At 43.2% G+C, this 25,571-nt stretch overlaps 1 protein-coding gene across 1 annotated transcript in view; it reads right to left on the minus strand.

Annotated features, from left to right (window-relative positions):
• MFAP3L (microfibril associated protein 3 like) overlaps positions 1 to 23,006 on the minus strand; it is a 40,092-nt gene extending 17,086 nt beyond the window's left edge. The window contains exon 1 of the mRNA XM_088448081.1: positions 22,871 to 23,006. The gene's annotated coding sequence lies outside the window, so the exon portion shown is untranslated. The remainder of the gene's footprint in view (positions 1 to 22,870) is intronic.
• Between the last annotated feature and the right edge of the window lie 2,565 nt (positions 23,007 to 25,571).

Here is a 25,571-nt window from a genome sequence, read left to right on the forward strand (position 1 = left end):
ATAGAAATAGGGACACCCATACCAGCTATGACTTGAATAACTCTACCCAAAAATACACCCACCACAGAACATTCCCATATCAGATGCCAGAAGGTACCTCTAGATGCTACACATTTTGGACAAGTATCTGTTGCCCTCCCAGCAAACTTCATAAGCTTAATGGGCGTGAGATTAGTCCAATGTAAAATAAATAACTGTATCTGCTGGAACCTGATTGAAGTAGAAGAACACCTAGGAGATTCTATATTGCATTGTCTTTACATAATTGTTCAGTACCCTTATCTTACTTAACTTGTCATATTTAAAGGAATCGGTATGAAATACCGCCAGCCGCATGGCCGGCGGTTCGATTCCCGGCAGCGGCAGCCCGACATCAGCAGAGTTCCGAGCAGCGGAAGCCCGACAGCGCTGGAAATCCCGATCGTGGATAGGTAAGTATTGTCTAACCTATCCTAACCCCCCTAACCCTCCTTAGGGGTGCCTAACCCTAATCCCCCCTCTAAGTGCCTAACCCTAACCACCCCCTTCCCCACTGCCTAAACCTAAGTCCCCCGGGGGGGTGCCTAACCCTCCCTCCCCCTAGCCTAACACTTCCGGGGGGGTGCCTAACCCTAAGTCCCCCCCAGGAGCCCTAAACCTAACCCTCTCCCCCCCCGCGGCTGTCCGCTCGCGGCGCCCGGCATCACTACGATCGGGATGCCGGGCAACTCTTCTAGCATTGGGCGTCTTTTTTTGCTGAAAATGTGTCTAAGTAGCAATGCGATGGGACCAGGAGACTGCTGATTAATTTGATATGTGACACTTGTATATCTATGTGCAACTGAGTCTGTAAAGGGAAATTGGCATGGAAAAAAAGCAGCCGCTGTATCGTAGCACTTTGTACGCCGATTCAGAGACTCAGTCTCGCCGAGAGGGGCTGTTTGGTGCGACAGCAGCAAACACGGAAGTGGACACATCGGTAGTTATCTGCTGCCGGCTACTGCAAAAGGAGGGCAAAGTGCCAGCAATAGCACTGTGCTAGATGTGGTGGTAACAAACGTGAATCCAAGTCACTACAGTTCAATATTCCCACTAACAGCTCATGTTTTAAGTGTCTCTGTGCTCAAGTACAGGCAATTCTATTAAGCCAAATACACACTAGACGATAAAAGTGAACGATATGAACGATAACGATATCGTTCAACAATTTATCGTTCATATCGTCTAGTGTGTATGGTCAAACGACGTGTGCTTCCATGGGTCGTTAACGTTATCCCCATGGCCCTGCTCAGCTGCACCCCCCCCACCCCGTCGTTCGGCATCAGCAAGTATGTATACATTTGCTGATACCAGGACCCCCGCCATGCCCATCGCTGACGATGTTGCTGCATACACACAACATCTAGTGTGTATGCGGCTTTAGTGTCTCTGTCGTCATGCTTCAACTACCTTTATTTTATATTTTTAAACTGGGCTGTTTTGGGGAGGAGGGTATGCAAAACTGTAGTTGGAACCACTGCCCTATGACAATGTTGTCTGCCTGTCATACTTAAATAGTGCGCATGGATCACTGGTTCTTTATAATGGTATTTCAGAGCAGTTCCCATTTACAAAGCCAAAGTTACTAAAACAATCTACCTACACACATTGATCAATGTTCAGTCAAGACTGGAACAACGTGACCCTCTGAACCATGCCCCATTCTCAGCATTCAACTGCTTACATTGCAAAGGCACAAACAGTAAGTTGCCAACATGTTTGTCCAATGTACAATACAGGTTGAGTCTCCCATATCCAAAATGCTTGGGACCAGGGGTATTTTGGATATCGGAATATTCCGTATTTTGGAATAATTGCATACCATATTAAAATGTCTTAGGTATAGGGCCCAAATCTAAACACAGAATGTATTTATGAGTTATATACACCTTATACACACAGCCTGAGGTAATGTTAAACAATATTTTCAATAATTTTGTACCTCAAACAAAGTTTGTGTACATACATGAAATTTATTTATGTCATATACACCTTATACATACAGCCTATAGGTCAATTTATACTTTATTTTTAATAATTGTGTGCCTTAAACAAAGTTTGTGTGCATTGAACCATCAAAAATCAAAGTTTTCAGTATCTCAGTCATGCTAAAAATATTCCGTATTTCAGAATATTTGGATATGGGATACTCAACCTGTAGTATATTTGGGCTTATTCTCCAGTGTGGGCCTCTCACCACCTGCGTATTGGTTCTCTTGATAGCCAGCATTTCGCACTTGACAGCGTCCTGCCTTACATAAAGAAAGCAATGCTTTGCAGTGCTTGTAACCAGGCAGTATAAAAGGAGCAAACAGTTTGCTGTGCTTTATGTAAGTACCAATTATGTGAACATCTTCCACAGCCATCTTCGCCAATGCAGGAAAAAAAAACACAGAAGTGGAATAGGGCCTGCTGCAGGACAGTAATAAAATGTATTCATGCAAGCAATCCACCTAAAGCGAATCTGTCAGCAGCATTTATTCTACATGAAAGACATGGATGATCGACTTTCCACCCAGCTAGATGATCCTAACTAATACTCAACCTATAAAAGGAAGGAACACTCCTAACATCTCACTCAATGCGACACTAATATTTAGTAACTGGATTAAGTATGTTTCAGTCCTCTGCACTGAGATTAGTCTATGTGCTGTGCCTTTAGACAATAGCTATGAAAATCATTAATGGCAGGACTTCCGTTTGACATCAACAACTGTAATCATGATTAGCAGTGCAGGAAAGTAACGAAGCATTGCATCCTGGTAGAAAGGTTTTTTATTAATCAAAGCATCTATGGAAACATTACACTGAAATAGAAGCAGAAACTTGAACCATTCGTGTCGCTCTCAGGCATAAGGGCAGAATTATATACAAACCTCCACAGTAACAGCAGTTCTCTTTAAGGCAGAATAGGTTGTGCACAGTGGTAGCAATTACAACTGACTACATGGGACACAGTTAAAACATTTAAGGATTTCAAAATATAAATTCTCTCCCGAAACGTGCACTAACTTTCCATGTCCTCGTGTATTCTCATTTATAAACACTGGCGACTGTCTTTCAAAATAAGAGAAGTCCCATAATTAAGAGTCTCGATGAAACCCCTCTTTGTTTACAGTCACTAAGGGGACATGAATGGACATTATTGTCCTGCACTAGACACACTACAGTATTTGTTACATTCCACTATCTGAGCGATCCACTAACAAAGTGTAACTCACATAATACCTACACTTTCAACACCTAGCCTGGGAAATTTGTGTCCAGTATAATATGACCAATGAACCAAACTGTATTCTGTTTAATGCAATAAGTAGCTACCATAAAATTACAAAACACTATATATTCAATACGTTTGGAATAAACTTGGAAGTTACTGCTAATGACTTTATTAGCAGATCATACAGGGTACAAACTAATTATAACGTCAGCCTGAAGATCTGATTTGAAAATCTGCCCATCAGCGCAATTCAGCACAATGTATTTAAAACAAAAAACAAACAAAACGAAGTGTTCAACATGTTCAGTGCAACAAAAGAGAATGCTGGTTTGAAGGCTAAAGCCTTGACGGTCTTTTTCCCTAAACAGCTTTTATAGTAGTTGCAGGGATTAAGGAGCTCTTCTTAAAGCCTTATCCTGAGATACAGTGCCTTGTAAAAGTATTCTCACCAATTGGCTTTTTACCTTTTTTGTTACATTACAACCTGTAATTTATTTATTTTTTTAATCTGAATTTTATGTGATGATCAAAATAGTCTAATTTGCTGAAGTGAAATGAGAAAAATATATATAAAAAAGAATCTTTATAAGTAAAATTCTGAATATAGGCATATGCATATGTAATCACCCCCTTTGCTATGAAGCCCCTCAAAAGTTCTGGTGCAATCAATTATCTTCAGAAGTCACATAATTAGTGAAATGAAGTCCACCTGTGTGAAATCTAAGTGTCACATGATCTGTCAGTATAAACACACCTTTTCTGAAAGGCCCCAGAGGCTGCAACACCACTAAGCAAGAGGCATCACACCATGAAGACCAAGGAGCTCTCCAAACAAGTCAAGGACAAAGTTGTTGAGAAGTACAATTCTGGGTTGAGTTACAAAAAAATATCCAAATCTTTGATGATCCCACGTGGGCACCATCAAAACCGTCATCATCAAATGGAAAGAACATGGTACAACAAACCTGCTAAGAGAGGGCCGCCCACCAAAACTCACAGATCGGGCAAGGAGGGCATTAATCAGAGAGGCAGCACAGAGACCAAAGGTAACCTTGAAGGAGCTGCAGAGTTCAACAGCAGAGACTGGTGTATCTGTGCATGTGACCACAATAAGCTGTACACTCCATAGAGCTGGGCTTTATGGAAGAGTGGCCAGAAAAAAAACAATACTTAGTGCTAAAAATAAGAAAACATGATTTGAGTTTGCCAAAAGGCATGTGGGCGACTCCCCAAATGTATGGAGGAAGGTGCTCTGGTCAGATGAGACTAAAATTTAACTTTTTGGCCACCAAGGAAAACGCTACCCAACACATCCCATCACCACAAGAACACCATCCCCACAGTGAAACATGGTGGTGGCAGCACCATGCTGTGGTGATGTTTTTAAGCAGCAGGGACTGGGAAACTGATTCGAGTCGAGGGAAAGATGGATGGTGCTAAATATAGGGATATTCTTGAGCAAAACCTGTTTCAGTCTGCCTTTTATTTGAGACTGGGACGAAGGTTCACCTTCCAGCAGGACAATGACCCGAAGCATACTGCTAAAGCAACACTCAAGTAGTTTAAGAGGAAACATTTAAATGTGTTGGAAAGACCTAGTCAAAGCCCAAATCTCAATCCAATTGAGAATCCGTGGTCAGACTTGAAGATTGCTGTTCACAAGCGGAAACCATCCAACATGAAGGAGCTGGAGCAGTTTTGCCTTGAGGAATGGGCAAAAATCCCAGGGGCAAGATGTGGCAAGCTCATAGAAACTTATCCAAAGCGACTTGCAGCTGTAATTGCCGTAAAAGGTGGCTCGACAAAGTACAGGCTTTAGGGATGTGAATAATTATGCACACTGAAGTTTTCTGTTATATTGTCCTAAATGTTGTTTGATTCACAATATAAAAAAAAAACACTACTTCACAGTTGTAGGCATGTTCTGTGAATGAAATGATGCACACTTTCAAACAATTCATTTTAATTCCAGGTTGTGAGGCAACAAAACATGAAAAATGCAAAGGGGGTGAATACTTTGCAAGGCACTGTACATCACACTCAGGGTTTCCTTGTCGTGATAGACCAGACCATTTTTCCCATATCATGTTCATCTGCAATATGTGGTCCTGAGGAAAGGGCAAGAAAGACCTGAAACATTGACCTAACACTTTAGACCAGGGGTTCCCAACCACGGTCCTCAAGGCACACTAACAGTCCAGGTGTTACGGATAGCCATACTTAAGCACAAGTGACTTAATTAGTGCCTCAGTTATTTTGATTTAACTATCTGTGCACAATCATGGATATCACTAAAACCAGGACTGTGAGTGTGCCTTGAGGACCGAGGTTGGGAATCACTGCTTTAGACCTTGCTTTTGGAATCTATCTGGAGGATAAGAATGATATACTGGTTGGAATTATTAAACTTTTTTCATAAAAAACCCAGGGGTGCCGCCCTTTGGTCCCTATGGGACATTGGAACAGTGTATGAATTATATTATGAAGCAGTGTTCTCCCCAGGCTGTTTTCTGCGGGCGCATCGCCTGGCAGAAACAGCCTACCGCCTGGCACTTTCCATCGCCACATTCCCGGTCACCCTTGCCGACCCCTGCTGTGGAACGCTGGCCTCTGAAGCAACCGGAGGCTAAAGAAGCCTCCGATCGCTTCAGAGGCAAGCATTCCCATTATTACACTGCGTGGGTGACGTCATCCGCAACGTGAGGAGCCTGCCCTGCACGCCTGCTCGATCTATTAGATCCAGTCAGAGCGAGGCAGCGGGAGTGGGAGCGCAAGCGCCCAGAATGTTAAGGTAAGTTCTGGGCTGGGGCCAGTCTGGGGTCACTGCATACAGGGCATTATTTAAGCCTGGGGGCACTTCATAAGGGGCCAGTCTGGTGGCGCTGCAAAAGGGGCACTATTTAAGCCTGGGGACATTGCATAAGGCGCCAGCCTGGAGGCATTGCATAAAGGAGAAAACTACAGGGGACACTGCGTAAAGGGGAAAACTACAGGGGACACTGCGTAAAGGGGAAAACTACAGGGGACACTGCGTAAAGGGGAAAACTACAGGGGACACTGCGTAAAGGGGAAAACTACAGGGGACACTGCGTAAAGGGGAAAACTACAGGGGACACTGCGTAAAGGGGAAAACTACAGGGGGCACTGCGTAAAGGGGAAAACTACAGGGGGCACTGCGTAAAGGGGAAAACTACAGGGGGCACTGCGTAAAGGGGAAAACTACAGGGGGCACTGCGTAAAGGGGAAAACTACAGGGGGCACTGCGTAAAGGGGAAAACTACAGGGTGCACTGCGTAAAGGTGAAGACTACAGGGGGCACTGTATAAAGGGGAAAACTACAGGGGACACTGTATAAAGGGGAAAACTACAAGGGACACTGCGTAAACGGGAAAACTACAGGGGACAACTACAGGGGGCACCGTATAAAGGGGAAAACTACAGGGGGCACTGTGTAAAGGACACAAATACAGGGGGCACTGTGTAAAGGGCACAAATACAGGGGGCACTGCATAATGGGCACTTTTGACTGAGAGCCAGTGGGGGAGCAGTCTGAGACCTGTCAGGCTGGAATGGTAAGGGAGATACCCCTTTTCCCGGTGCACGCATAATTGCGAAGGCCCCTATCCAGCCACTTCTTGATGCCACCAGGCTGGAAAAAAATTCTGGGGAGAACACTGAGGAAGGCCCCATGGTATTTGCGTTGAGGCTGGTTTAGTGCCAGACTTTTGGAAGCATCACACACACAAGATAAATAAATTAAGATCTTCACTTGAAAGGCAAGCAATAGTAAGCAATGAAGGCGTTGCAATAAACTTAATATTTTCCATTTCCTACAAAAGCCGTGCACAGTGGTTAGGTTTTCCCTTGTGAAATGTATTGCTCGGTTTACTCAAAGAGCCTACCACAGACAGATATAGACACAATAGCTGCTTTGGGGTCTATTCAGCATTGATTTTTTGACATAAAAAAATACGGAAATTATGATTTCCGTATTTTTTATGTAAATCCCCTATTCAGCAAAGGGATAATGGAGAAGATAATGCAATTATCTTCTCCATTGATTCCCATCTCGCTGAGTACCGCACTATAGGGATCAGCCATTGATCTCTACAGTGCTTTAACGCTTTTTGCTATACAGCAAAGCAAAAAGCATTAAAACACTTGAAAAATATTTCCTTTATATAACGCCATTTCAGAATGGCGTTATATGAGAAAAATACTTAAATATCCCGAAAACTGCAGGGACAGGAGGGAAATTTTCCCATAAATCCATGCAGCATCTAGTAAGCCCGCCCAGTCTCCGTCCCTGCATTCCGGTGATCGGCGACAGGTAAGTCACTTTAGAGCCTGTTAAACCTGCCGAATTTGATTGCCATGCATATACAAGCTTTATACTACTAGCCTGTATACATTTATATTTATGTGCTATTATATTTAACATTTATATATAAATGTTAAATATAAAAGCACATAAATATACATGCATACAGGCTAGTATAAAGCCTGTATACACATGTCAATCAGTTCGGACAGGCTGGAGCTGTACTTACCCGTTGACGGTCACCTCAAGCTGGGACGGAGACTGTTCCCGAGCACATGACTGAGCATGCGCAGAGGAACAAACAGAAGGGATTGGTTTCGCTATCCCAAAAACAATGACTTCTGTAACATCGCAGGGACAGTGTGTTACCGCAACTGCTGGCCCTGCACAAAATATTGCTGAATAGTAGCAATAAATTGTCATAACTGATAAAAACTCGTGACGATGTTGCCCGATAATATTCTGCGCAACATCGTCACTGTTGCTGAATAGACCCCTTATTAATGAGCAGGTCACCAATGCTTTTCACCTTCAAAATACAAAAAAATGAATGCACAGATAAACCATGACCATGCACATTTTGGGAATACAGTTGTGAATGGTACAGAACCATTAAACAATGCAGATAGTCTAGGCCATGCATATCCAACTCTTCTAAACTGTCCGAATTATACAGCATTAATTATCGTGCTCCTATGAAAAGGAGAATATTTTACAGAAGTGCCTACATTTTGGTGGACTTTCTTCTGCTCTCAAAGGAAGTAGCCATTATTTAGTTGCCTAAATGCAAATACTACCTTAACATGAATATATAAAATACTTGCAAAACTCTGTCTGTTCTAACACTTACAAGAATGTGGTATTTTTCCTCCAGTTTAAAGCCAGACCCTGTGCCCTAGGCCCTTTATACTCTGTGTAGACTGTAAACAAGAATCGTTCATATACAGAAGTAACAGTAATATCCAAGAAAGCAAATCCCACATGCAATGTTTTTTTGCTCAAGCTTTTTATAAATCAGCAATACTTAGACTTAGGGTCTGCTTCAGAAAGTTACACAATGCCGATATTTATGCAAACTGAGCGATCTTTTAGCCAATTCGTATGCGTGAAAGACGCACTGAACATGCGCTGCGATTCACGATTATACTCGCACAGAGTATTCATTTGCAAAATAATTAACAGGTAATCAGCGTTTGGGGAAGGTAACATGGGTGGCTAGGATAGACGCAGGTGTGTCGGGACCAACAGTTTCATGGACGTGCATAAATGACCCATTATAATTTCCATCGCAGCATGTGACTCAGCGTGTCAGGAGAGACGCAGTGTTTGCAGCTGGTCAGACTTCACTCAGAAGCTGCGTGACTGCCCGATCTGCGTCGATGTTACCGATGTTTACGCTGATGCGCGTGGTTGGATGGTTATGAGAAGGCAGCAGTGGGCGTCCCTTTGCTCGGGTAAGCTTTCGAATATATTAGCATATTTTCGCTAATGCGATCTATAAGAGATTGTGATTGCATTAGCATAAATCAGGCTCATTATCTAAGAAATGAGAGTGGAAGAAAAAAAATTATCTTTTAATAAAGTTATAGTTAAACATGAAAGACTGAACATTATCTTTTACTATCATGTAACAAAATATTTTATTGAGGCTTAGTGGTCACTGACAATGAGTCGAGTGCTACCTGATTCCCCTCCATCCATTCTGTTTAACGGCCAACAAACAGTTACTGTATCTGGAGAAAGCAGGTGGTGCATAGGACAAGCAAACACATACAGGTAGTGGGGAAAAAAACACCTTAAACAACTCGGTAAAGGGGGGACAATCATATTCTAATTGGATGTGGCTAACGGCCTCATAAAACTGCTGTACTGCCCTGGTTGCCTAGAATATGGCTGGTTAGCTGACCTGTCAAATGCACCAAATAGGGGCTATTTTTGTGAAATTAAGATCAAATCAGTCTAAACCTCCAAATACAGTTTTAAAAAGGGGTGACTGGCTAACTACAGCTAAAAAGGAAAAATAAAAAATGAAATTTTCCCACATGTAAAATATATCTAATAAATACTTAGATTAGGACTAATTTTAAGAGTTGATTGTAGGGTGAACAGACAGTGTGCAAGGCAAATTTCACACATTCTGCCTCCATTCAAGCGAAGCAAGCTCTCTCATCTGCCTGAATGCCTGCTTTTCCCAGCTGACTGCAAAGTTACACTCAGCAGCTGCAATGCCCTTTTATGTCAGAAAATGACTATGAGCTAGCACAAATCTAACAGCTCTATAGAAGGAACCGATCTGTTCACCTACTGGTCCACACAATTATAAAGAACAAGAGATATTGGAGTCCATAAGTCGCGAGCATATACCACAAACTAAATTACTAAATAAACATTTACAAATCACAAATTCAGTTTTTGACTTGCTATTTATTCCAAATTAGAAGAAAACAACGCTGTAGAAAATCTGCATTACATATACAGATAATGATATGCAATTTTATTTTAACCCATCATTTTTTTCCCATCAATGACATCGCTGTTAACTGCTTTTATACCTAAATTCTGGGTCTGACCCGGAGGTTGGAACAAGGGGTCTGATTCAGAGCCACTCACTAGATTCGATCGCTCGCGCGATGTGTATGCAAATTGCGTAGGTAGTGCTATCGCACAACAATGCATTAGCATGCCCAGTATTTATTAGAGAGCGATCACATAGTGTATGCAGACACCCACCAGCCTGTTTTAAGACGCCCACTTGTGCACGTCATGTCTAGGAAGTGTATGTAACCATCGGTACATCGGATGCTATCGCAGCACTTGAGGTTGACCATACCCTTCCGCAAGCACTTCAGTGTAAAAACCAGCCAGGTGACGTGTACTATGATGCTGTCTTATAATTATGCATACCTCTAAAACACCATTGAGATGCTCAGGCACGCCTTCGTATGCACCTCCACTCCCCCATTTTTAATGGCCAGCCCCTGTTACCACCTACAAACGGCTTCTCCTGTCACTCACTCTACTGGGTTGTCTATGTACAGCGAGTGAATGCATACGCATAAACACAATGCATACTCACTGCATACCATTGACAGCAGCGAGAGTATGCATCTTAGCGAGTGGGTCTGAATCAGGTCCAGGGTTCCAAACAGGATCAGACACGGAATTTAGCTAGCGCCGACCCAGGATATTCTCGAGTCGGCGCCGTTCAACCGGAGCCTGGTGTGCATGTACTCGGCTTTCCCGGCGTTGAAGTGGACGCTTGGAGATGACGTCATCTCCAAGCCCCACTGACGCCGGCCAATCGGCAGGCATGCGGCACGATCCAGGTCATCGTGACCCGAATCGTGCCATTTACACTACAGGGTTTCATGGCTTATTCCACTCCAGCCGGGAATCCAACCCAGTTCCCTTTTACACCAAGGAGCTCTGGTGCAAAAGGGGTATGTATGATTTATTAGACAACGCGTTTCTATTCCACTACTTTGTGCACAATTGCATAGTATAAAAACAATTTGTAAAAAACATTTTCAGAATACTTTTTTTCATGTCTCATGTCAAATATAAATAGGACTAACATTAATGTTATCCAATAAAATTAAATACATTTAGTATGTACTGTGGAATGTATTAAACATGTTTTCTCTTACACATACGACAAAGCTTGTGTATACGCATTCCTTCTACACATGTAAGTTTGGACATGAATACTTTGAGTGGTGCTTAGCAGGTGTTCACATAAAACATTATTGATTTAGGAAAATATACATAGGTTTCTAACGCGTATGTAGATGCATATACAGTGCATGCATATTAACTCCCATAAAGAGCACACAGGTCCAGCCTGTCATAGCTCCAAACTAGACACATTCCTAAAGATGCGTGCCAGAGAATCTACAAACTTGTGCAAACATGAGACCGACTGGATTGAGTTAAAGCAAAACAGACTACATAAACCTGCAGGAATATAAGCACAAAGCACTCATACACTGACTGACTTGTAGTTTTGTTAGCCATCCTTCTACCATTTAGAACACACAGAATATAATTATATATACAGGGCTATTTTCTGGAATTGTGGGTGAAGCTACTGGGGTTAGAGCTATAGAAAAACAATACATATATACAATATTTAGAAAAGAAGGCACTCAAAAGGGCCTTTAAAATAAAACTTATCTTATGCTAAATACATTTGGCTCAGGACATTACGTCCCAGTTATTGAGAGCTTCAGGAACAGAGTTCCTGCTGAAAAATAGCACTGTATATACAGTACTGTGCAAAAGTTTTAGGCAGGTGTGAAAAAAGTGCTGCAAAGTGAGAATACTTTCAAAATTAGAAGTGTTAATAGTTTGCATTTTGTTAATTGATAAAAATAAAGTGATTGAACAGAAGAGAAATCTGAATCAAATCAATATTCGGTGTGACCACTTTTTGCCTTCAATACAGCATCAATTCTTCTAGGTACACTTGCACACAGTTTATGAAGAAACTTGACAGGGAGGTTGTTCCAAACATCTTGGAGAACTAACCACAGATCTTCTATGGATGTAGGCTTGTTCAAATCCTTCTGTCTCTTCATGTAGTCCCAGACAGACTCAATGATGTTGAGATCAGGGCTCTGTGGCGGCCATATCATCACTTCCAGGTCTCCTTGTTCTTCGTATTCTGAATTTAGTTCTTAATGATACTGTCTGTATGTTTTGGGTCGTTTTTTTGCTGCAGAATACATTTGGAGCCAATCAGACGCCTCCCTGATGTTATTTCATGATGGATAAGTACCTGCCTGTATTTCTCAGCATTGAGGACACCATTAATCCTGACCAAATCCCCAACTCCATTTGCTGAAATGCAGCCCCAAACTTGCAAGGAACCTCCATAATGCTTCATTGTTGCATGTAGACACTCATTATTATACCGCTCTCCAGCCCTTCAGTGTACAAACTGCCTTCAAATATTTCAAATTTGACTCATCAGTCCCGATAACCTGCTGCCATTTTTCTGCACCCCAGTTCCAATTGTTTTGGTGCATAGTTGAGTCACTTGGCCTTGTTTCCACGTTGAAGGTATGGCCTTTTGGCCGCAATTCTTCCATGAAGACCACATCTGGCCAGACTTCTTCGAACAGTAGATAAGTGTACCTGGGTCCCACTGGTTTCTGCCAGTTCTGAGCTGATGGCACTGCTTGACATCTCCCAAATTTTAAATGGAAGTAAGCATGATGTGTTTTTCATCTGATGCACGAAGTTTCCTTTGCTGACCACTGCATCTATGGTCCTCAATGTTGGCCATTTCTTTGTGCTTCTTCAAAAGAGCTTGAACAGCACATCTTGAAAACCTAGTCTGCTTTGAACTCTTTGCCTGAGAGAGACCTTGCTGATGCAGTAAAACTACCTTGTGTCTTGTTGCTGTGCTCAGTCTTGCCATGGTGAATGACCTGTGACATGAAACGGTCTTCCACAACCTCACCTTTGTAGCAGAGTTTGGCTGTTCCTCACCCAGTTTTAAGCCTCCTACACAGCTGTTTCGGTTTCAGTTCATACTGTGTTTCAACCAACATATGAAAATGATGACCATTATCACCTGTTTGGTATGATTGGTTAATCATACACCGACTATAATCCTACAAGGGATATAGTCAGGAAACCGACGGTCTAAATGCCGACCGCCGGCTTCCCGAACTGTCTAATCCCGGCAAGGTACTAATGACAGGCATCGAAATCCCGACACCTGTCAGACCTACGTCGGGAGCCTGACGCCCGGCATACCGAACGAGGCAAGCAGAGCACGGACAATCGCAGGGAGAAGGAGGGGGGTTGGGTTTTAGTGCTCCCGGGGGGACTTAGGGTTAGGCACCCCCCCCCCGGGAGGGTTAGGTTTAGGCTAGGGGAAGGGGTGATTAGGCACCCCCCTGGGAGACCTAGGTTTAGGCTGCTGGGAAGGGAGGGTTAGGGTTAGGCACTAGGGGGGAGAGGTTAGGGTTAGGCACCCCTAAGGGAGGGTTAGGGTAGGGAATTAGGTTAGCAGTACTTACCTTAATTAGCGATCGGGATCTTCTCCCCTGCCGGGCTTCCTCTGTCGGGATTTCAATCGCCGGCCATGCAGTCGGCGGTAATACCTACTACACCCTCCTACAAAATGCCTGATTTTGTGCAAGTTTTTGAAGGCAAAGGCTTGGTCACACCAAATATTAATTTGATTTAGAATTCTCTTCTGTTCATTCACTGTGCATTTTGTTAATTGATAAAAATAAACTAGTAACACTTCCATTTTTCAAAGCATTCTTATTTTGCAGCATTTTTCCACACCTGCCTAAAACTTTTTCACAGTACTGTAAGTAAATAAATATATATATATATTTTAAACAACCCAGGAAGCGAGCAGGGTAGGATACGGGTAGGTCCCGGGTTAAGTGGCAGTGTAAACGGGTAACCGAGGTTGGACGAGTCAGTTCCCTTTTACAGCATGGGGAAATCCTGGTCTTTTCCGGCGCTTGGAGATGACATCATCTCCAAGCGCCGGCAGAAGAGTTCCACTGCACACGAATGCAGTGTGAATGCTGCCGACCTGGGAATAACTCAACTTGAAGTGCAATGGAAACGGGGTGTGAAGCAGACCCTAGTTTTTGAACACAGGTTCAATCAAGTTGGACCCGGGGCTTTGATGGAATAGGGGTATTAATCTAGTGGGGATCCTGGAAGGTCCGGACGTGTCAACTTCCGAATGTGTGTCTGTGCATCTAGTGTGGCTCTGTGTTTTTTTTTTTGTATATTTAGTGTGGATCCGGATTCTTCAAATATCGATCATTTTTATAATTATTTTTATTTTATTAGTTTTATAGAATGTATAGTTTACAATATCCTCTAACTCTGAAAATTTTTTACTAATTACAGTATCTCTAGTAGTCAATTATCAATCATACTCAATCATTTAATGGTTATAGACACTCTTATGCCCTATATGGTTGACTTTTTGACAACTTTGAAGAAAACTTAATTAGATATAATGATACGTACATATTTTAACCAAAAGCTATTAAAATGAGTTTTAGTAGCTTATGCTATAGACACAGCTACCATAAACATGTCCATACCTTATTGTAATACTATACTGTCTAAACAAAAAACAAAAGCTGAGTGAAATACCCGAATAACCTACGCATTTCACATCTTTTATTTGTTTAAGAATAGAATAATTAGCTTGCAAACACAGCAGTACGCGAGTTGGAGGAGACCATAGCTGTAAGTAAGGCAATGGAAAAAAATTGCATGCTAGTTACTTATGACAGACTTCAAACCTTGTCATGCTAGTTTATGTTTAATTATCTATAGTACCTTCCATGCTTTATAGTTGGACAAGTTATGGAAGGTACTGTGGATAATTAACGCAGTCTCTTGAAACACAACAATTTCCTGGAAATCATCAACAGCTTGTGTATTGAAGGTCATGCATAATTCCACTAGTATCATCAGGACAGTAATGCATCTCTTCCAGGTATGGACAGACAGAAAACAGTTTTAAAGACCAGCAGACCTAAAACACAAGTTAGACCAATATCATAGGACTCTGTTAAAATGGCAAAGTGAATACACAACTAACTTTTTCCATAGACATCAATGAAAATCCATTGTGTAAACTTAGCATTATACTGTATGTAACCGAGCATGGCATTAGTGTCTAAATGCATTCATGTGTACAAGTCGTTCACCAATAATTAATATATTTCATAACCCGATAGCAATCTAAACCAAAGCTACCATTAAAATACCACTGTTTATATGTAACAGTTTCGAGTGATTAGTAGAAATGAGAATGTTAGAAGAAAGCTGGTGATTGGGGGGGGGGGGGGGGGTGAGGTTTTCCTATACTCAGACTTGTTCTCATGAGAATACTACAGGCAGCTTTTAGTAGTACAGTAAAACGTCAACTTCTCTGGAATTACTTTTTTTTTTTTTTAAATATTAACAATATTTGGTCATTCACACCAGTACCTGTGAAAGTGGAGCTTACAATCTATATTCCCTATCACTTGAACACAAGTATACACTATGGTTGATTTTTTTATTGGGAGCCAATTAACCTACTAGTATATATCTGGAATGTGGGAGGAAACCGGAGTACCCAGAGGAAGCCCACGCAAGTACAGGAAAAATATACAAACTCCACACAGTTAGAGCCATGGTGCGAATTGAACCCAAGACCTCAGTGCTCAATGATGATAGTCTTCAGCACTAGCTGAGCACATCGGGGGTGGGATGTACTATACTGAAATATACAAGCAACCCTCCGAAAATGCAGTTTCAGAGGTTTAAACGCATTCCCCATATGCAAAGTGAAACTGGAGCTTGGACCCAACAGGCAACACCATCTACTGATGGAAGCATATGGGCCTCTCTTTGGAGACATCCCCGAGAGGAATCCTCCCAGGGTCCTCCGCAGCTCTCGCATGTCAGAAGGTTTCCCGGGTCATGAACCTAGAAGTACCCACACCGAAAAGGTGAGCTCTTTTTGGGAGAGCTGTCCTTTGCTTAAATTTACATGCATACTGCATTAATAAACGCAAAATGTGATGCTTGATGCATCCCATCCCTGAAGAGCTGATTCACAGATGCTTTCTTCCGTCTTTATGCATATACTATATGGTTTTGTGAGCGCATTTCCAATTTTTTTTTTTTAATTCATACACATGAAGCTAGAATTGTGTTGGTTTGTTATCTTTAGGGATTTTTTAATTACTTTATTAAAACCTAATAGCAAACTTCACTACTAAAACACGTTTAAAAAAATGGGCATAAGCGTATCTCGCTATACATCCAACTTTGCATACGCGTACAATTCTTCTTAGGCAAATACGTTAAAACTTAGAGCTCTTATGGGACACTCTTACTGAGTCCATTGTAGAGACACTCCCACAGAGCGAGCTGAGCTCATTACAGAGACGGGGTGGGGGGGGGGGGGTATACAATTCTGAGTGAAGTGCTGCTGGCCATGATCACAATGTCTGAATGTGCTCATTACTGTGAAATACAGTAGCCAATCGTCACTCATTTCCTTTGTTAAGCAATAAGGAGCAAATATATAGGTCAGAGTATCTAAGCCAAACAGCTCCAATGGCACTTTGCTCAGAATTTAAATCCTTCCTGAGTGTCCCACAAACAGGGTTCAGACCATCTTAAATTAAAAAGAAAAAAAAAAAAAAGACCAATGTAAAATTAGCTCAGTTGGTGGCATTCAAGATGTGTCTAGTTTTGCACCAGTATCATATGTGCAGGGTTTACGTTAGGCGTACATCAGATACACCTCAAACTTAACCCATTTGTGCATTGTTTATGTTCTGTGTCTGCCTCAATACTAAACAAATAAATTACAGCAAATAAACATTCACAATCAAATTCCATTAAAAAGTAAAAAAAAAACTCTTCTGTCTCGTGTACCAATGAGAGTAGGTAAAATGCCATTGTACAATACAGCCACCAAATCATATAATACAAGTAGTATACATAAAATCAATCAGGCGCTGATGTCAATTAAACTTGCAAACAACAATAGGGGAATACTCAACCCTTCTCTAGATCATTGTCATATAATACAAGCACAATCAATGGAGAAAGCTTCAGAGGTGAATCCACAATCAGAAGCATCTAGCTAGTGACCATCCAAATCAGAGCCGGATTAAGCTCTGTGGGGGCCCCTGGGCAACAAACATGTGGGGGCCCCTATCAATAAAAGTTGAAAAAAAAAAAAAATATATATATATATCACAAGTCCCATGAGGTTGGCACTCCCTTAGAGAGAGTTTAAAACACCGTGGTGCCAGCAATTCAAATTCCAATCAACACATATCAATTTATATATATATATAAAAATTATTACACACTCATGCATATATATATATATATTTTTTTAACACACACATACATATATATATATATATATATATATATATATATACACATACATGCTGTGTGTGTGTATATATATATATATACACATATATATATATATATTATTATTTTTTTAACACACATACTGTATATACCCAGACACTCCCCTCATTCACCAATTACTTCCCTCTTCTGTCATGCACCAAGGACACCCCAGCGGCACCCAATCACCCTCTTACATTCATCACCAACACACAGTCCAGACACAACCCTCATCATTAACTATCAGCACCCACCGTCATACACTGCACTAAAAACACAGTGACACCCCCCTCCTACATTAAAAACACACAGACACCCCCCTCCCACACTAAAAACACACAGACACCCCCCTCCTACACTAAAACACACCCCACCCTAATAAACTACCAGTAACGAGGCACCCCCCTACCTTCCGGCTGCAGTGTGCTGCTTGTGCTCCCTCCATGGTGCCCACTGACCTGAGCAGAGGAAGCAGGTCCCGGGCCCCGACCGCCTTGTGTGTGGGTGGAGAAGAAAGGAGCCGATAGGTAGTCCGGTCAGTTTGAAAAGGGGGCGGAGCGGAGGGGTGGGTCCTAATGGCGGGCAGCGGCACTGTTAATAAACCATTTTTTTTAAACTAAACTTTAAAAAGGGGGCTGTGTGTGGGGGCCCCCTATGTGTGGGGGCCCCAGGACGACCGCCCCTGTCGCCCTGCCCTTAATCCGGCCCTGATCCATATCATGAGTGTGCATTTGTATCACCCTTCAGTCACCTTTAATGATACGGCTACTAAAAGGAGTATTTCTGTGGTTTGGGATGCGGTCAACAAGTTGACAATCACAATGACGATAGTTATGAAGTCGACACTGTTGAAATGTCTTATAGAAAAGGGGGGGTACAGCGCCTGTCAGGGTCCTTAGCAGCTCCACATACAGAGGTATACCTGCCTCCAGGGGCGTTTCTAGAGAGGAGGGGGCCCGTGTGCTGTCTCCGACACGGGCCCCCTCCTCTCTGTCTGGCGGCAGCGCACTGAGCTGCACGCGGCCAGCACCGGAGTTATAAACTCTGAGCACTAGAGTGTGCCCAGAGTCTATAGAGTATGCGCAGATCACCGGGAAAATGGCCACGGCAGCCATATTCCTTGTACTGTGCATGCGCAAACTACGGGAAAATGGCAGCAGCGGCCATTTTCCAGTCGTTTTTACAGAGCCGGACCCCTGCTCCGACGTGGGACTCCGGAGAGGTAAGTAATAGTATGGGTGCAGGGGCCCCCCTGGAGCCAGGGGCCCGTGTGCCCCGCACACCCTGCACCCGTTATAGATACGCCCCTGCTTGCCTCTGTTTACGCAAAATTAAATGAATAAATATACTGTGGTGCGCTCTGAGGCACTTAAAGTTATCTGGTTGATTTAACTATGTGCGGTATCTTTGATAATTTTATCAGTATGTAAAGGTGTTAACAGTCCTATATACATCCACAAATTATCCGCATAAAGTCCAGAAATTGGCTGTAATAGAAAAGTAATCCTTAAATGTCCTCAAATATCTGTAGCTAGGGTATTCATATAAATCCCAGAACAAAGTGATCTAACTTTTGTCTTTGGATGGGTGTTCTTATTAAGTCTCAGCCTTCTTCACCTCAAATGTAATATGCTTCAAGTGGGGGTGGTGTGGGGTTTACAGACTATATCACAATGTATAGTGGTATACTACCACATAAACCCAAATGTTCTCCAGTGTTTAGTACAACACATTTATTGGTACAATAGATTAGTCAATAGCTCACTGAGTCCCAAATTACTGGTTAAAAAAGTGGTCCATAAAAAGCCTCTATTCAGAGTATATAGAGCTACCTCTTAAGCTGGGTACACGCCTAAAGATTTTCTGTCCAACCATCCAACTAGTTGGCTGGTTGGAATGAAAATCTGGTAACGTATAGGAGTAAATGATGATCAGCAATTTGCTCCTAAATGCCAGAAACAGATGAAAATAGTCGTCAGTCAAGTTTGTTAAATATTTGATCGAAACAATTTGTTCAAACAACAGTTTTTGTCCATTTTTCGGCGTTTGGGAGCAAATTGCTGATTGTCATTTGCTTTTATACCTTAGCAGATTTTCTTTCCAACCAATCAACTAGTTGGTTGGACCGAAAATCTTTATGTGTGTACCCGGCCTTACTGTTAATAAAGTCCAGCACATAAATGTTCCATGATGCAAGTAGGTAAGGGGCGTGTTCCAACGCGTTCCATCCGAAAAGTGGACTTTTTAAGGGTCTTGAAGCACCGGGATTGAGAGGACCAGAAGGAATATCACACTATCCGGGTACATTTTCACTTACCTAAACTGCATCAATAGTGTCCTTATAAGTTCCTGACACTGGACGTCATTCAGAGCCGGACGCTATTTGCGCTCGCTCGTTCTGAAAAAAGAGGTGGCTATTCAAATGAACCGTTCACTCTTTGCGGTCTGTTCACGTCTCTAGGTCTGAACGAGCGAACAAAACTTGCGGTCGTTTTTTGGAAAACTACGCCCCCTGGCCGCTCGCATCCTACATCATGTCCGCTATTTATTAGATTAATCGAGTACATCGACCAGCGTATGAACTGCTCGCTATTCTTGTGGTTGGTTTTTCCTACCGCAATCTTGCGAGCAGTTCTGACTATAAAATAACCCAGTGACGTGGTCAATGACGCTGCTGTATTAATTAAGCACACCCATAAAACGCCCGTTTTGACCTTTAAGCACGCCTGCGTTCGGATCTCCACTCCCCGTTTTCAAGCACCTTCCCCCGTTACCACCCACATACGCCTCCTTGTGTCACTCAAAATAGCAGGCATTCGCTATTTAGCGAACAAATGATTTTTGGCCGCACCGACTGGTTCGCGCATGCGTTTTACTATCCGTACGCATGCGCAGTTGTGCAAACATCGCTCGGAACAAACGAGCGGCTGTGAATCAGGCCCACTGTGCATAATATTACATTTGAGGTGGAGAGGAAAGGTGAAGAGGGCTGAGACTTAAGAACACCCATCCAACAGACCTCGTGAACCAAAGACAAAAGTTACATCAGTTTGTTCTGGGATTTGTATGAACACCCTACCTACAGATATTTGAGGACATTTAAGGACTAATTTTCTACTACAGCCAATTGTTGAAATGTCATCGGCAAAATGTTAACATTGTAAATATCAACAAATGAAACGCTGACATTTTGCTATATACGACATTAGGTTTAGAGTCAGGGACATACTTACAGCCACAACCGCTGAAACATTAGCTGCCTGTTTATGGTTAGATTACTTACCATCGGGACAGACGCATTGCTGATAGTCAACACTTCATCAGTGTCGATATTCTCAATGTCTACATGCTAAACATTACAATATTCAACAAAATATACAAAACCCCTGCATCTCTGTGGGGGTCCCTTAATGTACCTAGATGGAGTTTGACTGTTCCTTCCCTTACACATCCTGCCTCCCTAGTCATAAGGAGTCAGATGAGATCAAACCTGTATATGGGAATTGGTGTGTGCACATGCAGTGCCAAAATGCAGATTTTGAGATGTACATCCATTTTAGCATCAGCCCCAGAAAGTCCAAAGGAGATGATGGAGCTAACTAGAGACATCACATGGAGGGGGGGGGGGGGACATACCAAGATACACACTACACAAAAAGGGGTGATATAAAATATCATACAGAGATTAGATAGCTATTAATTGGATTAGATAACTGGAGGTATATCAAACAGAGGTTAGATAAGTAGAGAACTATCACACAGTGGAGAGCAATCACACAGAGGTTAGACAGCAGAAAATTATCATACAGAGGTTTGTTAAGTAGAGAGCTATCATACAGAGGTTAGATAAGTAGAAAGCTATTATGCAGAGGCTAGATAAGTAGAGAGCTATCCGACAGAGGTTAGACAAGTAGAGAGCTATCATGCAGAGGTTGGATAAATAGAGAGGTTAGTAGAGAACTACCACAAAGAGGTTAGATTAGTAGAGAACTATCACACAGAGGTTAGATAAATAGAGAGCAATTACACAAGAGGTTAAATAAGTAGAGAGTTTTAACACCAATGTTAAATATCACAGAGATTAGATTAAAAAAAGATTGCTATCACATAGAGGTTAGATAGGTAGAGAGCTATCACACAGAGGTTAAATAAAGAGAAGTTATATATCACATAGAGGTTAGATAAGTAGATACCTATCACACACTAGATAAGTAGATATATCACACAGGTTAGATAAGTAGAGAGCAATCACATAGAGGTTAGATAGGTAGAGAGCTATCACACAGAGGTTAAATAAAGAGAAGTTATATATCACATAGAGGTTAGATAAGTAGATACCTATCACACACTAGATAAGTAGATATATCACACAGGTTAGATAAGTAGAGAGCAATCACACAGAGGTTAGATAAATATAGCGCTATCACACAGAGGTTAGATAAGTAGAGCGCTATTACACAGGTTAGATAAGTAGAGAGCAATCACACAGAGGTTAGATAAGTAGAGCGCTATCACACAGAGGTTAGATAAGTAGAGCGCTATCACACAGGTTAGATAAGTAGAGAGCAATCACACAGAGGTTAGATAAATATAGCGCTATCACACAGAGGTTAGATAAGTAGAGCGCTATTACACAGGTTAGATAAGTAGAGAGCAATCACACAGAGGTTAGATAAGTAGAGCGCTATCACACAGAGGTTAGATAAGTAGAGCGCTATCACACAGAGGTTAGATAAGTAGAGAGCTATCACACAGGTTAGATAAGTAGAGCTATCACACAGAGGTTAGATAAGTAGAGAGCTATCACACAGAGGTTAGATAAGTAGAGAGCTATCACACAGAGGTTAGATAAGTAGAGAGCTATCACACAGGTTAGATAAGTAGAGAGCTATCACACAGAGGTTAGATAAGTAGAGAGCTATCACACAGAGGTTAGATTAGTAGAGAGCTATCACACAGAGGTTAGATTAGTAGAGAGCTATCACACAGAGGTTAGATTAGTAGAGAGCTATCACACAGAGGTTAGATAAGTAGATATATCACACAGGTTAGATAAGTAGAGAGCAATCACGCAGAGATTAGAGAGCGATCACACAGAGGTTAGATATGTAAAGAGCTATCATGCAGAGGTTAGATAAGTAGAGTTATCACACAGAGGTTAGAGAAGTAATCACACAGAGGTTAGATGAGTAGATACTTATCACACAGAGGTTAGATAAGTAGCTAGATACTATGTGATATCATATCACATAGAGGTTAAATAAGTAAAACGGCTCAGTAATAAGAAGTACAGATGCTGTGACATAACACAAGCATTTGACAGAACTGAGGTCTAACTGACTTTCGCATCTACACAGAGCAGGGCTTTTACGGAAAGTGAATCCTCTCACCTGAACGCGGCCAGGCTCCGCTCTCAGCCTCGGTACCCGGCTCTATGCAGCATAAACCTCCGGACTCGGAGACTGAGCCGCCTCCACAGCCGCTGACATTACGCCACGCCCCCACCCTGATACACCTCCCACTGCTATACACTGTCTACACGCCCCTATGTTACAGCTAGATACGCCTCCATCTGCGTAACCAATAACCGTTCACCTAAACTACGCCTGCCCAAATCACGTCTGAAAAAAAATCCTCGGTATCCTATTAGCATGCCCCATGACGGAGCGCGCCGCCCTTCATTTCACGTCCCTGTATCCTCTACTGAGACGCCCACACCAGCATGGGGGTTGCTCCTCTCATTTCAGTACCGCCCACAAATCATAGCCACGCCCATCCGAGCGGCTGTGGCACACACTGCATAGAGAGCGCTTCCGCGCATGTGCCGATGACTAATATTGTCGCTTTTTTGTTGGTGTTGATCGTGATCTTTATTTTATTCTTATTGAACGCTGCTGTTCGCACTGTCTCTCTGGCAACGTGATATGTGCCTGTGTGCACATTGCGTACGTGGGAGCAGGTCATTTACTTTTGGAGGAGAAAAGCCAATGAAGTACATCCATGCATATTTGGCGTGGTAGTACATAGGCAGCACCTAGAGTAGCATACACAGCTTGTCTCACTGGAAATAATTATTAGCTGCTACTGTGTTATTAAGGTTGTCCAGGGGCGTAACCAGGTATTTAAAGTCCCCATAGAAAATGTTTGTAAGGGCCACTACGTACCACCCAATGGTGTAAAAATGTATATAATACATCTGGGCCCCATAGCAGCAGCACCCCTTGCACCTAGGGCCGGATTAACAGGGGGCACCAGGGGCGGTCGTCCCTGGGCCCCACACATTAAGGGCCCCCACACCCACCGGCAGGGCCGGACTGGCCATCGGGCACTTCTGGCATATGCCAGAAGGGCCGATGGCCTAAGGACCGGCTCAAGAAGGGGTGAAGGAAAAGACCCCCACCCTCCACCCAACGGCTCCGAAATCATTAAGATTTCACGGAGCCGGAAGGGGTGGAGGCGTGTATGGGCCGGCGGCGGCTGTGCTGGGCCGACAAGAGACGGGCGTGCCGTGAGGCCAGACCCCGTGACTCGCGGCACGCCCTCTTGCATTTACCATGCCCCCCTCTACATGGAAGTGCAGGGTGGACTGCCAGGGCTGATATACAGCCCCAGTCTGTCCCTGCCCACCAGGGTTAAAGTGGGCCGGAACGGTAGACGGAACCACCGAACCCCGGTGCCGCAGGGAGGCTGTATTTGTCGGGCGCCCGGCTCCCTCCCCACAAGCTGATCACTGCAAAAAAGGAAAAAAAAAAACTTAACTGCATGCAGATCAGTGCATCGGTGATGTCCTCCGTGGCTCCGGTCAGCTGGTTTCCCATCCTGCACTGTGACCCGGTTAGCTGAGGGGGAGGGGGGTAGCGGCCGTCGGCGCATGCGCGGTCACCTTGTCACTGTATGACAAATACAGTGATAAGGCTGCGGAGGGGATTCGCAGGGACAGCTTTATTGCAAGCTCTGTCCCTGAAAGGGTTTTTTAATAAATCCCTTTGATATTGCCTGAATTTACGAATTCAGGGCCTGATTCAGAGCGGCTCGCTCTGACAGAGTGCTTTCTCTGAATCAGGGCCGGGCTTTTTTTCTTTTTGGAGCGGCCTCTTGGCCGCTCGCATAGCTGTGGATAACCACCCACAGCTATAGCGAGCGGCCATGATTATGGTCAAGGCCATCGCGACCATCGGGCTTGCGACGAGACCCTTGTGGTAGGGTCTCGTTCATCGCAAGCCCCAGAGAGCTTTCGGCTCTAACAGAGCCGGAAGCTCTCCACTGACGTCACTTGTGATGTCAGTGGGGCCGCCCCCAAACGGCAGGCGTTCTCATGGGAACGCCTCCGTTTGGGTAGCCACCCCCTGGCCCGCCCACCAAAGGGGGCGAGCTGTCACTCAACATCAACAGCTCGCCCCCTTTGGTGCGAGACCCGGAGCGACGGAGTGCCCGGTGCTAGCCGGGTTTCGCGCATGCGCACGATGGAGCCGGCTCCGTCGTGCACATGCGCTGTGGGCCACCATCGACCCGGGTGCAAGCGCTCAGCGCTTGCGAACACACTGCAACCACATTTTAAATGAGGGTTGTAGTAAATAGAGTCCTATGTGCTGTGTAATGTGGATAAGATTGTGCAACTGGCGAGTAATATTTCATGTGGGTGCCTATATGTGTAGTTTTTTTCTTGTTTGTGCTTGAAGTTTGATTTCTCTGGGGAGACAGTGCTAAAGGGGTTATAAGCGATAAGCTTAGCTTATCGCTGTTTGTCAATGTACCGCTTACGAGCGATACGGTCCCCATTACGCATGCCCCCTTTTGTCCATATTTAATGGCGGCCCATACATGTTTGTTGCCCAGACTCGAGGCCCACACAGACCTTAATCCGGCCCTGCTTGCACCTTTGGTAGTTACGCTCTTGAGAATGTCTAATTGACTTTTGCATTGTAAGCGTAACTTGACGTGTTCATTCATTAATGCAGAACATTTTATTACATTTTTATATGATCAACGTCGTTATTTAGGGACATATAGGGCCAATTTATCAATGATTTTTATTATACGAAACAAGTTTTAAAACTCATTGCGGATGATAATGGTGCTCTAGCCAATCAG

Source organism: Taudactylus pleione, unplaced genomic scaffold (genome assembly GCF_031769625.1).
Source record: "Taudactylus pleione unplaced genomic scaffold, aTauple2 ptg000021l, whole genome shotgun sequence".
NCBI classification, from domain to species: domain Eukaryota; kingdom Metazoa; phylum Chordata; class Amphibia; order Anura; family Myobatrachidae; genus Taudactylus; species Taudactylus pleione.